The sequence below is a fragment of the Phyllobates terribilis genome, unplaced genomic scaffold (assembly GCF_046119375.1).
Source record: "Phyllobates terribilis strain yellow unplaced genomic scaffold, ASM4611937v1 Scaffold_208__1_contigs__length_3488620, whole genome shotgun sequence".
Classification (NCBI taxonomy): Eukaryota; Metazoa; Chordata; class Amphibia; order Anura; family Dendrobatidae; genus Phyllobates; species Phyllobates terribilis.
In genome coordinates this window covers 1489570-1509685 of record NW_027362968.1, presented here as the reverse complement: position 1 = coordinate 1509685, position 20116 = coordinate 1489570, and positions in this window count along the sequence as shown.

The following is a 20116-nucleotide window of genomic DNA, read 5'->3' as shown; positions in this document are numbered from 1 at the left end:
TAAGTCAGGATCAGTACAGGATCAGTAATGTAATATATGTGCACAGTGACTGCACCAGCAGAATAGTGAGTGCAGCTCTGGAGTATAATACAGGATGTAACTCAGGATCAGTACAGGATCAGTAATGTAATGTATGTACACAGTGACTGCACCAGCAGAATAGTGAGCGCAGCTCTGGAGTATATTACAAGATGTAACTCAGGATCAGTAATGTAATGTATGTACACAGTGACTGCACCAGCAGAATAGTGAGTGCAGCTCTGGAGTATAATACAGGACGTAACTCAGGATCAGTACAGGATCAATAATGTAATGTATGTACACATTGACTGCACCAGCAGAATAGTGAGTGCAGCTCTGGAGTATAATACAGGATGTAGCTCAGGATCAGTAATGTAATGTATGTACACAGTGACTCCACCAGCAGCATACTGGGTGCAGCTCTGATCAGCTGCTAGTCAGTGTGCTGATTACGGGTGTGGTGGCTGCAGATCCTGCTGTGAGCTCCTGATCTCTGAGAACCAACACCTCTCCACCTGGGGACCTGCTCTCTCTCTTTCCCGGAGGGAGAACTGGTTTCTGGGATGAGTGATGGAGCCAAGTCCCATTCTTCTGCTTCCCGAACCAGGCCGGCGGGGGGCAGAAGAAACCAGCAACCGGCCTGCACATCAGAGGACTCGGGGGTGAGACGCTGCACCAGGAGTCACAGCAATGTGGCTCCTACTCCCCCCGGGATTGTGGAGACCCCCAGAAGCCGCAAGGCTTCCAGCATGGAGGAAAAGCCTGACAGCGGCGTGCAAGATGGCGCTCCTTCCGGAGGAAAGCTGAGTGCTCACGGAGGTGAGGCCGACCTCCCTGAGGGGGGGTGGGCGCAGCAGGGACCCCGGGAGTCTGTGTCCACATATGCCTCCCGGGTCATGATCCACCTCCGTGAGTATGAAGATGCCAGTAAGCTCATCAGGAGGCTACGGGAGGAGCTGCGCTGCACAAGCGCCAAAGCTGCAGGGGCCTCCAAACCAAGGAAGGCCAAGCTCCAAGCCAAGGTAAAAAGACTGAGCAGTGAAATTCAACGCCTGGAACTTAGGAAAGCCACCATCAGGGAGCAGAGTGGTCCTTTCAAAGAAAAACTTATAAATGAAGACTGCTTTAGAGAAATGGCTGATACCAGAGAGCAAAGGCAGATGGGGCTGCAGCCTGAGAGCCAGGTGGATGATGAGAGTGATGATGACCAGCAGGAAGCCCCACCTGGTAGCCTGCAAAGTCACCCGCAGGCCACGTGCAGCGAGCTCCCTGCAGGACAGGCGACAGTGACATCCGGTCGCAGTTCTGCCGGCTCTGGGGAGGACAGTGACAGCAGCGGCCAGGGAGGGGCGCTAATGGCGGAGATTAAACTCCTGGAGTCCCCAGTGTGCCTCCAAAGCTTCCATCTTGGTGACGATCTACCAGAAGAGGCACCTGGGGGCCACAAAAAGGCAAAGAAGACCAAGCCAAAGCTGCAGGAAGCGGTAAGATACGTATATGCCCCCCTCCCTGTACCCCCTGAGTCGGCGGCAGGCTCAACTCGCTGTATAAGCCCCGTTGCTCAGCCCAGCCCGGGTTCTGCTGTGGATCCGGTGCAAAGGCGCGGGGAGATTACAGAGCGCGGTAGTGAGGCGCAGAGCTCCGTCTCTGCTTGTAGTAGTGGGGACGTAGCAGGAGGTGCATCAGCCGAGAGGCTGGACAGTGAGGGCGGCCCGGCGGCGGGCGTTCCATCAGGCCACGATGCTGTGGTGCGCTCCTCAGTGGGAGGGGGGAGCAGCCCGGTGTCGGGGGCAGCTCCGGTAGCCTCGGCTCCTCTGAATGCTGTTGCCGCTGATCACTTAGTTGAGAAGCGGCGGCAGTGTGAGGGGGCAGTTGGGGCTGAGCGCTCCGGTCCTCCCACGAAAGTGCTATTTTGTGTTGGCGTTGCTGGTCCGGAAGATCCTGATGCTAAAGATCAGCGGCGCCTAACTGCAGCTAGAGATCAGCGGCACATTATACCAAATGCCAAACAGCGGAAATTACCGACCGATGATGTGGAGGGCACACATAAGACCGGGGGTGAGGTCGCCTCCAGTTCTATGGAGGTGACTGAGCCCCTTGTGCCTGATGCGGAGGTTAAAAGGTCATCCACCATTGTTACTGGTCCAGCAGGAATGAATGTGGTGGTGGAGGTGAATGAGGATAATTCATTGTCTGGTGGTGTGGTTGCTGGTTTGGTGGAGGGTAAGATGGAGGTGGGTAATGGTGATACTGTTGGGGCTGACGTGGTCACTGGTCCGGTTGCCCCCCCGGGGGTGGCAACACCTGTCCGGAGTTATGCCAGTGTCACCTCCGGGGCAAATAGGGCACCCTCCTCGTCTCCGGGCTTTGGGGACGGCATGTTGCAACGTCGCCTTCTGGAGGCTCTAAAGAAGGGGGAGAGATCACTAATGGTAGAGGGTCGAGAGGTTGATCTATCGTTCTGGATAGAGAGGCATGGCCTCGGGGCCTTCCGAGAGCAAAAAGGGGGAGATACAGTGTGGTCCCTCCCAACAGCCGGGCCAGGCAGTGTGCGTAGGAATGTGGTCCGTCTTCGGTGGAGGGGCAGTGATGCATGTCCTCCAAGGTCTAAAGTTGAGGAGCTCCTGCTGAGGATGGGCTTCAAGGCGATTGACATCTACGTCTTGATACATCCCTATTCCACGCCTGAGTTTGATGTCAGCTTTGTTCGGCCGGAGGGGCTTGAGCTCTTCTGGGCGAATTATGAGTTGGCAAAAAATGAGCCCGGCTGGCGAGACTTTGCCGTTCAGGCAGTGTCTCGCCAAAAACAGATCAAGAAAGTGACCGTGATGACTCGTAATGAGTCGCTTTCTTGCTATGACATCATGACTTCGCTTGGTCGGTATGGAGAGGTGGTGGAGATGCCAAAGAAAAACCGCGACGAGTTTGGTATCTGGTCAGGGGCCTGGACGTTTATGGTAAAACTTAAGCGTTCAGGTGGTACGGTTGCCCACATTCCATCGTCTGCCTTCCTGGGTAGGGATCGTGTCCTGGTCTTCTACCAGGGGCAACCGAAGCTCTGTCACAGGTGCGGCGACCCCACACACTTCAGTGCAAACTGCACCGTGCAGAAATGCGCGTTGTGTGGGGGTGTCGGCCATCTTGACGCCTCTTGTGTGGAGATTAGGTGCCACCTGTGTGGTGAGTTAGGTCACCCATTCAGCCGTTGTCCTCGCTCCTTTGCTAATGCAGTCGAGACCCCGGTGGGAGTAAGCCGTGAGGCCGATTCTGCTGGGGAGGGGACTAGCAGGGGTGGGGGAGCTGAGGGGCCAGGGAAGAAAAGCAATAAAAAGACGCCTGCCCAGCTGAGGCGTCTAGACAAGCGCAGACAGGAGAGGGAGCGGGGCGAGCCCCAGACTACCGGGGCAGCCCCTGTCCTGGATGCCAGTCTTGCTGCTGAGGCCCCGAGGGATGATGAGTTGGATGAGGAGGTCAGGAGGATCCACAGGGAGGAAACTGCCTCTTCTTCAGAATCCTCCCATTATGAAAGTATGGATGAGGATAATAAGCGGTTGCTAGAGAACAAGCGTAAGCTCGGCACCAAAAAGAAGAAAAAGAAGGGAGATAAAACATCTTCTCCCACTCTGACCAAGGTACCTAAGGAAGTTAAAACCGACTCCCCTCTAGTTGGTCTTTCTAACCGGTTCCAAGCCCTTGATAACATTTCTTCCTCTGAGGAGGAGGCTGAGGGTGAGGATCCGGCTTCAGCGGAGCTTACAGGGGGCGCCGAGTCTCCTTCTCCTGGGGATGCAAGGTCCTTGGGGGGAGGGAATGGCCCAGAGTCCGGAGACGAGGACGAAAAAAGAAGGAAAAATGTGGGAATGGACACCTCTGTGTCATTAAAGAGGGGGAAGGATTCCTCCTCTGAGGCAGAGGATAAGGGGAGTGGGAAGAAGAAAGTCATCTAACTCAATCACCAATGATGGCGGTACCCACTCCGTTGACGCTGGCGTCCATTAATGTCGCCAGCATTAAGTCAAACATGGCTAGATTTGCGGCCTTTGATTTTCTCAGCCGGGTTGAAGCTGACATTTTCTTTTTGCAAGAGACCAGGCTGCCAAATATGGCAGAGGTGTTTATAGCTAAGAGGGAGTGGAGACTCGGGCCCTCCTATTGGTCTCTTGCGGCTGAGCCGTATAGCGGAGTGGCGGTCCTTTTTACCGCACCGGTAGAATGCCGACGGGTTATTGAGTTAGAAATGGGGAGGTGCCTGATATTAGATGTCCTCATGAAGGGACAAGAGCTTCGGCTCATTAACATCTATGGTCCCCAATCTAAATGGGACCGGAAGTGTCTCTTTATGAGGATCAAGCCCTACCTTTTTACGAGTCGGCAGGTCGTCTTTGGAGGGGACTTCAACACTGTCACGAGGCCCCGGGATAGAGGAGGTTCCAGAGACAAGCTGACTTATGATAGCGTCGCCCTTAATAGTATAGCTAGTGAGGCTGGCCTGGTGGATGTCCACATCCGGCACACCGCAGGCCACGAGGGGTTCACCTATCATAGAGGTAACTGTAGGTCCAGGATAGACAGGTTTTATTTAAAGGAGGAAGCCGTCTCTTCAGCAGTATCTGTTGTTGAGGTGGAGTTCTCCGATCACTGTTTGATTTTGTTTTCCCTGAATGTTACAGAGACCCCCCGGATGGGAAGAGGCTTTTGGAGGCTCAATTCGTCTCTCTTGGAAGAAGCGGAGATAAGACAGTCCTTTGAGGATTTTCTTCAGAGCCAGGTACCCTTACTGGATCTTTGTAGTAGTAAGTCAGAGTGGTGGGAGATGTTTAAGAAAAGGGTGGCGAGATTCTTCCGCCAGCTCTCGAGCCTCAGGAGCCTGGACAGGTACCGCCTGTATCAGGGCCTGAGGAGGAAACTCGAGCATCTTGTCTCAACTGGAGGTAGCCGCGAGGAGATCTCCAGAGTGAAATCTTTGCTAATGAGGTGTCAGTATGATAGACACGCATCTTTGGTTTTTGAGAGGGATTACGGGAAGTACCGCTCGCCCGACCCTTACAGAAACTGCAAGATGTCAGTGAATAGTAAAGTTGTTACAGGACTGGTTGACACTGCGGGGTCCCTGAAAAGATCCAGATCAGGGATCCTGGAGGTCGTCAGATCCTTCTACTCGCACCTCTTGGGGAAGAGGGATCCGGAATGGGATGAGATATCGGCTTTTCTGGCTGAAGCTGTCCCCGAACCAGGGGTAGACCCCTCTTTGGCGTTTTGACAGAGATGATCAGGGAAGAGGAAGTTAAGTTGGCGATTGAAGGGCTTGCCCTGAAGAAATCTCCCGGTCCGGATGGCTTAACATCTGAATTCTATAAGATCTTTAAGGGCGCCTTGGTTCCCCTCTTGACTGAGGTATTCAATGAGTGTCTTTCCTCGGGCACTCTGCCAAAGTCAATGAGGAGGTCTGCCCTGATCATCTTGTCAAAGGGTAAGGACCCATCTTGCATTGAGAATTGGCGTCCCATAACGCTTCTCAATGCAGACAGGAAGGTTTTGGCAAAGGTGCTGTTTAATCGGCTGGTGAAATTTGCACCCCAGCTCCTTTCGGGAGCCCAGCATTGCTCTGTTCCGGGCCGCAGTACAATTAGTGCTGTACTCTGTGTCCGAGAGGCGGTGGAGCAGGGGAGGGGTGGCCACTGGAAGGGGTACATGCTGTCATTGGACCAGGCAAAAGCGTTTGATCGGGTTAATCATGAGTACCTCTGGTCTGTCCTTCTGAGGTATGGCCTGCCGGGGGGGTTCGTTGATTGGCTTAAGACCTTGTACTCTGGGGCAGAGAGTTTCCCGCTTGTGAACGGTTGGATTGGCAGCTCTTTTGAGGTTGGGTGTGGTGTTCGCCAGGGTTGTCCCTTGAGCCCGCTACTGTACGTGTTTGCGATTGACCCACTTCTTAGGAGGGTGGAGCGTGGACCGTTGGCTGGGATCGGGATGGACCGGGCAGCACCGGAAGCCACTCTGAGAGTGGTGGCGTATGCCGATGACGTCACCGTTTTTGTTTCCTCTGATGGGGAGGCAGAATGGCTGATGTCAGAGGTAAATCGCTACTCGGAGGCATCCGGGTCTAAGATCAACCGGGATAAGTGTGAGAGTCTCTGGCTGGGAGGAGGAGATCCTGGTTTTGATCTCCCGGACACCCTTCCAGAACCCAAAGTCTCTGCAAAAGTTCTTGGCATCGAATTTGGCCAGGGGGATTACCCCAAACAAAATTGGGACAGCAGGCTAGAGATCACCACTCAGAAGGTGAACCAATGGAAGGGTTGGTCTTTGACCCTAAGGGAAAGGATAAACCTGATCAAAACTTACCTGCTCCCTTTGCTGATCTATCTGGGCAGTGTGTGCATCTTGCCAGAGCCTCTCTGGACTCGGGTCTACAGTTTGTTCTTTCAACTGTTATGGGGGAATAGACTGAACCTGGTCAAGAGGGAGGTTACTTACCGTACGAGGAGACTAGGAGGGTTGGGTATGGTCAACCCTGTGGTATTCCTTGTGAATACCTTCATTAAGATCAATATTGCAAACCTCTGGAAAGAGAGGGCTCCTCTGTGGGTATTCTCCTGTAAGGGATGGTTTCAGCTTTTCTTCCAGGAATGGGAGACAGGAGGGCAAGTGAAGGATCTCCGCACACCGCATGGACATCTCCCGGCTTACGCTACCGTGGTTCTGAAGGTAATTCGCCGGTGGGGTCTGGGAATGTGGGAGGTCAGGACTCTGCCAAGGAAGCTCCTTGACAAAAGGGTTCTGTTGACCCATTTTCAGAGGCCTCTGGCGCTCAGGGATTGCCCAAGTCGGGATCTTGGGGTGGGTCTGCATCTTTTGAATTCTATCAGGATCCCCTCGAAGGTTTGGGACTTGGCTTGGCGCTGCTTCCATGGGAAACTGTGTGTGAGGGACAATCTGAAGTGTAGGAGCTCTGAGGACAGGAACTGTCCTCGGGAGCATTGTGGTACCATGCTTGAAAGCATGGACCACTTCCTGCTTCGTTGTCCCTTTAACACAGAGGTGTACAACAGGGTGGGCACCTCCATTGGCTGGCCCTGGCTGGCCGGTCTCTCTTATGCGGAATGGGCCTATGGAGCATTCGGGGACCTGGGTGGTCGGGACCGTTGCACCTTATTTCTAGTTAGCACAGTGGTTAGGTATCACACGTGGAACGCACGGTGCTTAGTATCGACGCAGCGGAAAATCCTCCCAGTGGACGATGTGTTTAGGACCATACTCGGTGACCTGGTGAAGGTGCGTTCTCTGGAGTATGAGAGACTGGGTACACGGAGGGCCGCTCTCCTCTGGAGGGGCTTTTCTTTTAGTGTGCCCTAGTCTGGTCATCGCCTCTCCTGGTGGTGGGCTGCTGCTGACACCATAGATTTTTGTTTTATTGATCAGTAGACAGTGATGTAGGGCTGCAGGCACCGAACTTGGGCTTTGTCAGTTGTGGTTATTGTATTGTTTGTTTCTGTATATATTGTATATATGGGTTTGGGTGTAGGTGTTAGGTTGGGTGGAGGGAAAAGGGGGGAGGTGGGTTCATCTTTTGGGACACTGGTTATTTGGGTGAAAAACTGGCACTGCCTGATCTGGCCTATGGACGTTGGACATGGACTGAGGCGCAGGACCAGCTCTCAGGTCAGTGCCGGGGAGGGACTGGTGGGCTTGAGTGTGGGGGGTTTTGTTTTGTCTTGTATATATTTGTATAGTTAGTATTTATTTTAATTTATTTTATTTTATTTATTTAAAAAAAAAAAAAAAAAAAAGAATGTATATATTAGTTTGTATATAATTTGTCGGTTATTGTTTATTATATTGTTATTATTTGTTTGGTAACCGGACCAGATGTCATGGTGTAGGTAGTTATTATTGTGTATATATGTATAATATGTGTGTGAGGAGAGAGGGAGCGGCTGGACCAGTTCATTACATTGTTTATTTTCTTGTTATTAATTTTGTTATGTTTTTCATTTTTATAATAAAAGATCTACAGGATGTAACTCAGGTCAGTAATGTAATGTATGTACACAGTGACTGCACCAGCAGAATAGTGAGTGCAGCTCTGGAGTATAAAACAGGATGTAACTCAGGATCAGTAATGTAATGTATGTACACAGTGACTGCAGCAGCAGAATAGTGAGTGCAGCTCTGGAGTATAATACAGGATGGAACTCAGGATCTGTAATGTAATGTATGTACACAGTGACTGCACCAGCAGAATAGTGAGTGCAGCTCTGGAGTATAATACAGGATGTAACGCAGAATCAATACAGGGTCAGTAATGTAATGTATGTACACAGAGACTGCACCAGCAGAATAGTGAATGCAGCTCTGGAGTATAATACAGGATATAACTCAGGATGAGTACAGGATCAGTAATGTAAAATATGTACACAGTGACTGCACCAGCAGAATAGTGAGTGCAGCTCTGGGGTATACTACAGGATGTAACTCAGGATCAGTAATGTAATGTATGTATGACGCGCCCCCTGGGCCAGTGTTGTTTGGGGGATACCCGGAGCCGAATCAGGTGGGGGTTGTAGTCTCCGAGTGGCGGTGACCCGGTCCGTGCCCAGGGTGTCAAGCTCAGTGTGTGGCAGTCCTACAGATGTTACTGGATGTTCTTTAGTGTCGACTACGCCACCCGTTGATTTGCGGTCAGTACGGCCGCCGCTGCAGCAGGGTCCGCTGAGGCTGGTGGTGTGTGCGCAGCTCAGGTAGTATAACCCCCAACGGGAGGGGTATAGCCTCAGGGGGTCAGCTGTAGAGGGTGGTGGTTGTGGTGGTGCAGTGAGAGTAGTAATAAGACTCCGAGTCGGGCTGTGCAGTTCAGGGTTTTACTTACTGCTTTTGTGTTGGTCACTCCGGCCTTGAGTGACCGCCCGAGCCGTGCTGCGTCCACCAGGTCCTGGACTCGGCCAACCCCCAGGCGATTCCGGAGCGTGGTCCCGAGCTCCCTTTCTGACTTGTCCTTCTCTCTGGCCTTCCCCACCAGGGATCCACCTAAGTCCGGCTCCCTCGGGCCTCTTGTTGGTAAAACCCTTGTCTCTGGGTTCCCTGACCCTATTCACGGTTTGCCTTCCGGGTGGATTTAGTGGGTGGTCGTGGCAGATCCTGCCCACGACCTCCGGTCTCTGGCTAAGGATTAGGGCCCTCCACCAGCTTGGGATCCGGTACCCTTGTGCCAACTCTTCACCCTCTGGTCTAATTTTGGGTTCTTGGAGTTCCCTCTTCTCCCCCTCTGGGTCCTTCTTTCTCCTCTCTCTCTCTCTTGGCCTTGGAGCTGGCTGAGCTGCTCTGCTTCTCTGACTCAACTCTGACAGACTGACCCTGATCTAAGATGGTTCCCACCTTATATACTCCCTCTATGTGTGAGCTCAGGTGACCAGCACCCAATGAGCTCCTAGCATTACCCAGACTGCTCCCCCTATCTGCCCCTACACTACTGGGATGTTCCACCCCCCTCCCACTCCAGCCAGGGACAGACACTGTCGTACCTGCACATTTCTCTAGTGGGAGTACCATTGGTCTGTCCCCCGGAAATGGGATGTATGTAGTGCATGTAGCCTACTGAGCTCAGTTCCACACTCCATCCTCACCCGGGAGTGGAATACCACACCTCTGGCTTGAGGTGTAATACCCCTGTAGCAGCCGAATCCTCAGGGTGCTACATTCCCCCCTGGTAAATCACAGCACGTCCTCGGGCTGTAAGATATAAAAACATCCAAAACATACAATTTTTTTCATAAACATGAACATATAAAACATCACATAAAACTTTTCATAAAAACTCTTCATAAATAACGTCCTTGTAAACACTCTTGCTCCTCCGGCCACGGTGCAACTTGTGACCGGGAAAAGCGCGACAGTCTCTTTAAGAAAAACAACAGTTTACTATAAAACCGGTAGGGGGCGCCTTAGGAAGCGCAACTATATACAAGGGGAATATGGCCGCTCTCAGTCCTCGGCCAGGTAATGGGAATAGGGACACACTGGTTAACAGTTCACTCTTGTCCCAACGGGGACTTATTTAAAGCAGCAACAGTTCACTGTACCCCGATGGGTAACTATTTACAGTCTCTTTACCGTACTTTAACGACGGTGTTCTCCTGCTCCTTCTTTGGATTTAGACCCGTCCGGGTCCTCCTGCTCCTCCTCACACCGCAGCTCCTCCTCCGTCAGGCGATGTACATGGAGGGCGTAGGGTCCTTTGGCACACTTGTGCCGGGTGAAGGTGACCTCGTCCCCTACGTACAGGTCACGACCTCTGTGTCCCTCCGGCAGATGGCTTTCTACGTCTCTGCGTGTGACAAAGACGTCGCCGGGGGTATGATGGTCTTTTATGAAGCCCCACCCATGCTGCAGGTTGAATTTAATCACAGTCCCGGTGGTACGGGGACCATGAGCTGCACGGGGGTTCCTCCTGGTCCGGCTCTTCTGCTCCGCGCTCCTTATCTGTGCTTGCTGTTCCCGGACCCGCCTCTCTCTCCGCTCCTTCTCGAAGACCTCGAGCTGCTGGCGGCAGCACTCTGTACGCTCCGCTGCGGCCGCCCGAGTCTCCTGAGTGAACCCCATGAGGTCTCCTCCGGTGGGGTCCCACTCAAACTGTGTCTCCTCTAGCGGGGGCTGGGTCCTCCTGACGGGCTTCGGAACCGGAATCAGGGGTTCATCTAGGGGTCTTTCTTTCCGGAGTCGGGGATGGTGAAACTCCGGTGGCCATATGAAGGGCTGCCCATCCGGGCACGTATGCTGGGCGAACAGGTCCTCACCCAGGTGCGGTACTTTAGGTGTTATGGGCGCTGTAGTGGTAGCGGCGCCCGGGTTGACCAGGCCTTGCGACCAGGCTTGGGGCACGCTAAAGGAAAAGGGCACCGTAAGTACGGCGGCGCCCGTGGTTACTCGGCCCTGCGACCAGGCTGGTGGCTCCGCGGAGGTAGGGGGCGCTGTTGGAATGGCGGCGCCCGGGTGTACTAGGCCTTGCGACCAGGCCGATGGTATTTCCTGCTTTGCCGCGCTCAAGGTCGAAGCGCGTGACGTCACAGGGGTCGCGGCCGCGGTTTCCGGTTGAGGCCTAGTCTGCGGCGGTGACGATGCAGCGACGGGCACGGCAGGGGGAATTTCGGGCTCTGCGACGGGGAGCTGGGGCAGGCACACGGTTTCCCGGCTCGGGGTAGAGACGTCCCCTTTACCTGCCTCCGTCCGTTCAGCTCCCTTCTCGGCGCCGTCTCCGGCCTTGAGTCCTCCTGCACCATCCTCAGAGGCGGTCTGTCTCCTCGTCTCGGGTGGCGTGCTCCGCTGACGGGTTTCGGTCTGCTGGGCCATCTCTCGGCTCCACTCCGCCAACGTCTCTCGCTGCACCCGGGCCATCCTCCGTGCGAGGCCCTCCAGCGCAGTCTGTGCACACTCCCGGTCTCGGGGGAGCTGTGCTAGGATCTCCACTAAGCCTAGTGGGGTTGTTGCTTGCAGCAGGCTCCTGACCACTGGGTCGGTGCTGCCTGACTCTCCCTCCATCTCCGGGTAGGCTTTCTCTGGACTCCTCTCCAGACTTCTTGTCTCCGGGTGCGCTCTCTCCAGACTGCTCCAGGCGACACCCATCTTTGCTCTCTTGTTCTGTCTCCGCCCACATTGAAGGTGGTCCCGGGGCAACTTTGTGATTGTCAGTTCCAGGGGCAGTTCTCTTACGCTGATGGACACTTCCAGCATCACAGTCTCTGTTGGTGGGCGCGGTTTCCGCTTTTGGCGCCATTCTTCGACCTGGCCCACGATGGGAGGTGGCCTCTTGCCACCCTCTGGCACGCCCATAATGGCGTCCGCTCTTCCAAGGCGGGAAATCTTTGGAAATGGCGGGAATCGTCTCCCAGTGGCGGGAAACTCCATGGATGGCGGGAAAAAGCTGCAAATGGCGGACAACCGGCGGGAAACGACCTGTGATGGGGTCCGTTGGCGGGGACCCTCCGGAACCGGCGGGAGACTTCTTGTTAAGGTAACGGTGAACTTTTCTTCAGGCACGCAGTACCCGGTTGTTGCGGGCACGTAATCCTGCCGACTACGCCAAAGTTGACGCGCCCCCTGGGCCAGTGTTGTTTGGGGGATACCCGGAGCCGGATCAGGTGGGGGTTGTAGTCTCCGAGTGGCGGTGACCCGGTCCGTGCCCAGGGTGTCAAGCTCAGTGTGTGGCAGTCCTACAGATGTTACTGGATGTTCTTTAGTGTCGACTACGCCACCCGTTGATTTGCGGTCAGTACGGCCGCCGCTGCAGCAGGGTCCGCTGAGGCTGGTGGTGTGTGCGCAGCTCAGGTAGTATAACCCCCAACGGGAGGGGTATAGCCTCAGGGGGTCAGCTGTAGAGGGTGGTGGTTGTGGTGGTGCAGTGAGAGTAGTAATAAGACTCCGAGTCGGGCTGTGCAGTTCAGGGTTTTACTTACTGCTTTTGTGTTGGTCACTCCGGCCTTGAGTGACTGCCCGAGCCGTGCTGCGTCCACCAGGTCCTGGACTCGGCCAACCCCCAGGCGATTCCGGAGCGTGGTCCCGAGCTCCCTTTCTGACTTGTCCTTCTCTCTGGCCTTCCCCACCAGGGATCCACCTAAGTCCGGCTCCCTCGGGCCTCTTGTTGGTAAAACCCTTGTCTCTGGGTTCCCTGACCCTATTCACGGTTTGCCTTCCGGGTGGATTTAGTGGGTGGTCGTGGCAGATCCTGCCCACGACCTCCGGTCTCTGGCTAAGGATTAGGGCCCTCCACCAGCTTGGGATCCGGTACCCTTGTGCCAACTCTTCACCCTCTGGTCTAATTTTGGGTTCTTGGAGTTCCCTCTTCTCCCCCTCTGGGTCCTTCTTTCTCCTCTCTCTCTCTCTTGGCCTTGGAGCTGGCTGAGCTGCTCTGCTTCTCTGACTCAACTCTGACAGACTGACCCTGATCTAAGATGGTTCCCACCTTATATACTCCCTCTATGTGTGAGCTCAGGTGACCAGCACCCAATGAGCTCCTAGCATTACCCAGACTGCTCCCCCTATCTGCCCCTACACTACTGGGATGTTCCACCCCCCTCCCACTCCAGCCAGGGACAGACACTGTCGTACCTGCACATTTCTCTAGTGGGAGTACCATTGGTCTGTCCCCCGGAAATGGGATGTATGTAGTGCATGCAGCCTACTGAGCTCAGTTCCACACTCCATCCTCACCCGGGAGTGGAAAACCACACCTCTGGCTTGAGGTGTAATACCCCTGTAGCAGCCGAATCCTCAGGGTGCTACATGTACACAGTGACTGCACCTGCAGAAAAGTGAGTGCAGCTCTGGAGTATAATACAGGATGGAACTGAGGATCAGCAATGTAATGTATGTACACAGTGACTGCAGCAGCAGAATAGTGAGTGCAGCTCTGCAGTGTAATACAGGATGTAACTCAGGATCAGTAAAGGATCAGTAATGTAATGTATGTACACAGTGACTCCACCAGCAGAATAGTGAGTGCAGCTCTGCAGTATAATACAAGATGTAACTCAGGATCAGTACAGGATCAGTGATGTAATGTATGTACACAGTGACTGCACCAGCAGAATAGTGAGTGCAGCTCTGGAGTATAATACAAGATGTAACTCAGGATCAGTACAGGATCAGTAATGTAATGTATGTACACAGTGACTGCACAAGCAGAATAGTGAGTGCAGCTCTGGAGTATAATACAGGATGTAACTCAGGATCAGGAATGTAATGTATGTACACAGTGACTGCACCAGCAGAATAGTGAGTGCAGCTCTGTAGTATAATACAGGAGGTAACTCATGATCAGTAATGTAATGTATGTACACAGTGACTGCACCAGCAGAATATTGAGTGCAGCTCTGGAGTATAATACAGGATGTAACTCAGGATCAGTAATATAATGTATGTACACAGTGACTGCACCAGCAGAATAGTGAGTGCAGCTCTGGAGTATAATACAGGATGTAACTCAGGATCAGTAATTTAATGTATGTACACAGTGACTGCACCAGCAGAATAGTGAGTGCAGCTCTGTAGTATAATACAGGAGGTAACTCAGGGTCAGTAATTTAATGTATGTACACAGTGACTGCTCCAGCAGAATAGTGAGTGCAGCTCTGTAGTATAATACAGGAGGTAACTCAGGATCCGTAATGTAATGTATGTACACAGTGACTGAACCAGCAGAATAGTGATTGCAGCTCTGGAGTATAATACAGGATGTAACACAGGATCAGTAATGTAATGTATGTACACAGTGACTGCACCAGCAGAATAGTGAGTGCAGCTCTGGAGTATAATACAGGATGCAACACAGGATCAATAATTTAATGTATGTACACAGTGACTGCACCAGCAGAATAGTGAGTGCAGCTCTGTAGTATAATACAGCAGGTAACTCAGGATCAGTAATGTAATGTATGTACACAGTGACTGCACCAGTAGAATAGTGAGTGCAGCTCTGGAGTATAATACAGGATGTAACTCAGGATCAGTAATGTAATGTATGTACACAGTGACTGCACCAGCAGAATAGTGAGTGCAGCTCTGGAGTATAATACAGGATGTAACTCAAGATCAGTAATGTAATGTATGTACACAGTGACTGCACCAGCAGAATAGTGAGCGCAGCTCTGGAGTATAATACAAGATGTAACTCAAGATCAGTAATGTAATGTATGTACATAGTGACTGCACCAGCAGAATAGTGAGTGCAGCACTTGCTTGGGGCCACCACCATTTTATTTGTTATCCTGTGTTATGATACAATGACAATATAATATATTGTTGAATGAATTCCACTTAGAATGTTGGACTTTCTTATATGTGTTATATAGTCATATCTGGTTGCTCTTGGCTTGAGCGCTGTTGCATATCTTTGGGATAGGTCCATACGAGTATGAATATTATTAGTGTATATTATTGATCCATTATTTAACCCTTACTTATACCACTACATAATGTTGACACTTCCACAATGTCCCCTATCATATGTGTGACATCTTCTGTCCTCAGGTTTTCTCCACTTTGCTTCTTCTGATCTTCATCTCTTGTGTCCATGGAAGAGAAGATCAGGTCCCTGGCGCTGATGGCTGGGAGGCCCCTCTAGTGTCCGGCGGGGGATGTCTCTTCACACCGGACACCACATTTCCTCCACGTGTGAAGGTGGATATGAAGGTCGGCAGTCGGAGTTCTGCACAAGTAATGGCGGACAGTGTGCGGAGCCGCTCCATCTCTCCATGGGAATACAGGTGAATGTACATGGAGTAATGGCAGAAATAATAATAATGATATATGGGGGTCAGCAGGCCGGAGTATGGGGGACTAAACATGGTTACTGCTGTGTCCTGATTTCTCTCATCTCCTTCCACCAGCTCTAATGTGGACAATAACAGATTCCCTGCGGTCATCAGCGAGGCCCGATGTCTCCACCGCGGATGTTTGGACCCGGAGGGTCATGTGGACCTCAGCATGAACTCAGTCCCCATCAGACAGGAGATCCTGGTCCTGCGTGGTGAGATGAGAGGATGTGTCCCACCTATAGGCTGGAGAAGCAGCTGGTGACGGTGGGCTGCACCTGTGTCCGGCCCATCATCCAGTACCTGGAGTAACAGACGCCATTGTCACGGAGCCTCAGCTGTCATGTAGCGTCTTTGATACCCCTAGCGACCAATCAGAAATCACGTTTATTTATCTCGGGTAAATTACAAATGTAAAAGCTGAATTCTAATCGGTTGCTATCGGCAACGAGAGTTCAAGGATTATTTATACAGTGTAGAGAATAATGAAAGTGTTGCCCGTAGCAACCAGTCAGATTCCAGCCATCGATTCCGCACTGCAAGAGGCAAAACATCAGAAATCTGATTGGTCGTCAGCAGCAGCAGCGACAAGAATTTTGTTACTTTTATAAATCGCTGAGTAATATTATTATAAGACGTATTTCTTGTTTTATAATTGAAATATTTATTATCATTTGTTGTATTTTTATATAAATGTTTCTCATATTTTTACAAATAATTATTAAAATCATTAAAACTATTAGTTAACCTTTGTGTTGTGAGTATATACTGTATATATAGTGGAAAGACAATCCTGGAATCATTTCTAGTTGTAGAAGATCTTTTACAGTATTTTTTTTTATTTGGTTCCTTAAAATAAAAAATGAAACAAATTTGTAAATCTTGTGTAGTGTATACAGCTTTTATGCAGCCTATGTGTCTCCATGGTTACAGATTAGAATGCGCCTGATTCTTCAGTTATTTTCTCTTTCCGGTGCTTTGAGGCTCTTGGAATACAAATATGGTGGTGATCGGAGAACGTAGGAGGAGATTTATTAGGACAAGTGTTTCATTCCCCAAGATTATAGAGGATCTGTCACTTGCTCAGAAAAAATTAGCTAAATATCTAAACATCCCTGAGCTCCACTGATTTCGACTCTTTTTTCTGTTTTGTAGAAAGAATTAAAAAGAATTAACTTAAAATGTAGAATTTCTCTAATGTCAGGCAGGGTTATTTATAATAGAGACCTGGGTGTGGTGGTGAGTAATAATTAGCGATGAGCGAGCGTGCTCGCAACTGCTCGGTACTCGCCACTCGTCACTGTAATGCTGCAGCCATGTTGGTTGTGGCATTACAGTGATTGGCTGGCCACACAGCATCATCAGGTCTATATCAGACCCGGGACCCTATGCCCGTCACAGTCTACCCTTCAGACAGGCAGAGTAGGGAGAGCTGCTGCTGAGCGACGGAGAGAATTGGCGGTTGATTTAGTCAGGTATTCCACAGCAATATACATCTATACTAACAGTCCTGCTAAGGACTAATCCAGATGCATATATTACTGGTGATAGCAGGAGTTAGGCAGAGTTTGTGGAGAGAGTATACAGCACAATAAATCCATTGAACTTTCTGTCTGCTGCTGTTACTCATATCCACAGCCTTAGATAACAGGTTTAATATTCTTTTTGCGCTTAATCCTAATTATTTGGTTGAAAAGCGATATAATACACCACTTTTACTGCTCCATTTGCTTGTTAGCAGCATACAGCCAGATTTGTTTGATTTTAATAGCATTGCTGTATTGTGGAAGCAGAGAAACTTGTCCATCTCAGGTGATACGATGTTACTGCGGTAATAATCCTGACATTTTTGGGAACGTGACAAATATTATGCTCCATTTAAAATGGGCAAGGCACGTGGCAAGGGACTGGAAAGAGGACATGATGCTGATGGTGCACGCAGAGGCCGAGGTCGTGGGCAAGCTGAAATTATGCCTGCTGAGGGAGCACTAAAGCACCCATATCATGTCGACCTACCTTCCTGCCCTACTTTGAAGGGGGCCGCGAAACACCACTATTGAAGCCAAAGCAGTGTGAAAAGGTTGTTGGTTGGATAGCAGATAATGTTTCCAGTCAGTTTGCCACCACCACCACCCTGTCTTCCATATGGTCCAGTTTCAGTAGCTGTGAGCCTGGACCGCATATTCCTCATTCTGATCCTCCTTTCTCCCCCCATGCCGAGTGCCTGGAGACAACTGATCCCACACTTGGACACTCTGAAGAGCTGTTCACATTTCCATTTAGGGATTCAGGACTCTCGGCCGGCGCGCTTCAAGCGGGGCAAGAGGAGATCACATGTAGCGATGCCCATGTATTTGAGCAGCTACAGTCACATGAAGGCGATGGTGGGAAAATGCAATTACTGTCGCAAGAGGTGGATGATGATGAGACACAATTGCCAGCAAGTCATCAGGAGGCCCAGGGTGCGTACTTGGAAGACAAGGTGGTGGACAATGAAGTCACTGACCAACCTGGCAAGGTGACATGCATAGCGAGGACATCAGCACACAGGGGGAGGGAGGTGTAAGCACCACAACAGGCAGGAACAAGCAGTGGGGTGGCCACAGACACAAGGCGGGCAACAGTTCTCCGGAACACCAACACGAGGGAAGTTACCAGTCCAACTGTTAGGTCTTCCATAGTCTGGCACTTTTTTAAAGACTGTCAAGTTAACTCCAAACAGGCCATTTGCAACATCTGCCATGCCAGCATCAGCAGGGGCTGCAAAACTACCAGCCTGACCACCACCAGCATGATCAGGCACATGACAGCAAAGCACCTGACTAATTGGACCAAATGCTAGGGTCCAGAAACAGTTTCTGTGGGGGACACCACTGCCTGTTCTGCTGTTGTGCGTGCACACCAATCCCCTGTCCATGGCGCAGGCAAAGATGCCTCTTTTTGCACACTTGCAACAACCACCATCAGTAACCACGTCCACGTCCTTGTCACAACGCAGTGTTCAGTTGTCCCTACCCCAGTCCTTTGAATGCAAGGGCAAATATGCAGCTAACGCCCCACAGGCCACAATACTAAACTGCCACATTTTTCAAATGCTTGCACTTGAAATGTTGCCTTTTAGGCTCGTGGAGACAGAATCTTTCGGCAAATTCATGGCGGCGGGTGCCCCTCGGTACTCGGTCCTCAGCCACCACTATTTCTCCCGGTGTGCCGTCCCTGCCTTACACAAGCACGTGTCCCAGAACATTTCACGTGCCCTTACCAGCACAGTCACTGGGAAGGTCCACCTAACCACGGGCACGTGGACAAGTGCTTGTGGCCAGAACGGATTGCGGGCCCAGGGTCAACCAGGGTTGCCCTCAGATTCTACAGCTTCTGAAACTCCTCCTCATTAGCCTCCATCTCCGAAATGACCACTTCAGTCGGAGACTGGAAGCACTATAGCACTGCTTCGGCCAAGTGTCAACAGGCACTGCTGAAGCTGATATGCTTAGGTGACAAACTGCACACCGCTGCAAAGTTGTTGACATCTGTAATAGAGCAGGCAGATCTGTGGCTGTCACTGTTGAACTTACAGCCAGGCAAGATCATGTTTGACAATGACCGGAACATGGTTGTGACTCTGAGGCTTGGCACACTCGCACACATGCCATGCCTGGCCCATGTGATAAATCTAGTGGTTCAGCGGTTTCTCAAAACCTACACGGATCTGCATGACCTGCTTGTGAAAGAACGCCACGTGTGTGCCCATTTCAGGAAGTCACTTACAGCTTCCCCCACCCTAGCCATACCAACTCACTGACTCGTGTGCGATGTCACCACACGATGGAACTCAATCTTTCATATGTTGGGAAGGATTTGTGAGCAGCAGGTGGCAGTTGTTGAGTTCTAGCTTCAACATCCCCATCGGTATTCAGGTCAGCCTCCGCAAATTAGAGCTGATGAGTGGGCATGGATGTCTGACATCTGTGCCGTCCTCTAAAACTTTGAGGACTCCACCAAGATGATGAGCGGCGATGACGCCATAATTAGCATCACCATCCTGCCTCTCTGTCTACTGAAATGCTCTGTGCTCACAATTAAAGAGGAGTCATTGTAGGCGGAGCACGATGAGATGGAGCAAGGAACTATACAAGGTGATGTCACAAAGCCCAGCCTCATCTCATCTCAACATGGATTGGGTGATAATGAGGAAGAGGAGGATTAACAGGAGCTGTTTTCCTGCACTACAGACGGTACTACGCACACAACAGTCATACCGTTTGTTCAATGTGGATGGCCTGAGGAGCGGGAGAACAAGGAGGAGGACGAGGAGAGCATGGACAGTGGTCCTCTGGGTCAGGAGAGGGAAGTCTTGGCTGTTGGCAGTCTGGCACACATAGCTGACTTTATGTTCCACTGCCTTTCCCGTGACCCACGCATTTTGGCCAACAATAATTACTGGTTTGTCACATTTCTAGACCCATGCTACAAGGACATCTTTCTATCTCTCCTTCTCGGGGCAGAGCGGTCTAATAAAATGTTGCAGTACCAGAAGGCCCTTGTTATAGAATTATTAAAAAAATTCCCATCTGAAAATGCTGGCAGCAAAGGTCACAGTTTGTTGGACAACCAAAGAGTACAGGTGAGGGAGACACAAATACGATGTGGCAGAGGTAGGGGAACACTGTCAAAGGTCTGGGACAGTTTTCTCAGACCCTCCCAGTGCCCCTGCCCTGATGCGTGGGGTACTCTGACAAGAAGGAGAAAGTTTTGGAAGATGCTGAAGGAGTACCTTGCCAAGTGTACCA